The sequence below is a fragment of the Laccaria bicolor genome, genomic scaffold, assembly GCF_000143565.1.
Source record: "Laccaria bicolor S238N-H82 LACBIscaffold_30 genomic scaffold, whole genome shotgun sequence".
NCBI classification, from domain to species: domain Eukaryota; kingdom Fungi; phylum Basidiomycota; class Agaricomycetes; order Agaricales; family Hydnangiaceae; genus Laccaria; species Laccaria bicolor.
This window is the reverse complement of record NW_001889901.1, coordinates 176,618-177,819: the sequence shown is the minus strand read 5'-3', so window position 1 is coordinate 177,819 and position 1,202 is coordinate 176,618.

Genomic DNA, 1,202 nt, shown 5'->3' with positions numbered 1-1,202 from the left:
TCGTCTCCCTTGCTTTGGACCAATATACACCTCTGCGTCACGAGAAGAAGATGCAAGGCTCAAGCCAATCTTCTTCGGGACTGGCTATCTAGAACTGCGAGTTGCCCTCTCTCTTTTTGCCTTACCAGCGGGGAAGAGCCAGAAGCTTGGAACTACAATCCCCCAGAGGAAATTCTAACCATTTTTGTCTCCACCTCGGAGCGGTGGAAGCAAGCCGAATTCCACATTCCTGACGACCAGTTTTGGTTCGACGCCTTCTCTGCTGCTCAAAATTCACTGCCCCTCCTTACCACCGCAGCTGTTGAATTCGAATCAAGTTCAGACGATTCAGATGAACAAGAGCCCTTCAATTTATTTTCAGCAGCTCCTCAACTCTCAGCCCTTCATCTTTACCAGCCCTGCCTTGCCGATGTACTGGCTCCATGGGATCAATTGCAGGAGTTTACTTTGACAAACTCATCGGTGGATGAAATCCGTGGATTCCTTCACAAGGCATCCAACATAATTCGTTGCTCCTTCAGGGATATCGACAGCTCGACCTCTAGTAGAGCCTCAGACTTATTCTCTCGACCCCTTGCGTTAGACCGTCTGGAATATATCGAGCTTCGGTTCGAATCACGGGTAAACACGGCATCAACCCTGATTTTAGGGTCAATCAAACTTCCTTCTCTGCGTGAGGTTTTCCTCCACGTTCCATTTATCTTCACGGATGCGGCCATCCTGCCCCGAATCACAGAAGCATTTTCCGCCTCGTCTCTCTTGGAGAAATTTACTCTAAGCGGCATATTAAGCTCCGACCGCATATTGATTCAGGCTCTGGAAAATATTCCATCGATAAAAGAGTTGCACCTCAAACTTGACAACCCAGCTACACACGACCAGTTTATGACAAGCGACCTACTTCAACGGCTTTGTCCGCCCCATACCAATATCCTTCTTCCGAATTTGCGGAATTTCACATTCCATGGCCCCACCTCACTAAACGACCATATGCCTCTGTTCCGCGACATGCTTGTGTACAGATTCAAACAGTGCACCTCGCGACCCTCAGGATTGTGCGCCGAGCAAGGAGCTATCTCGCAACTTCAATCAGTATCTATTCGGAGTTTGCATGAACTCGTCATCGATCAGGATATCCAAGACGAACTAGACATCCTTGTGCAGGAAGGTCTGGTTCTTTCAATTTCCACCCTCTGATCATG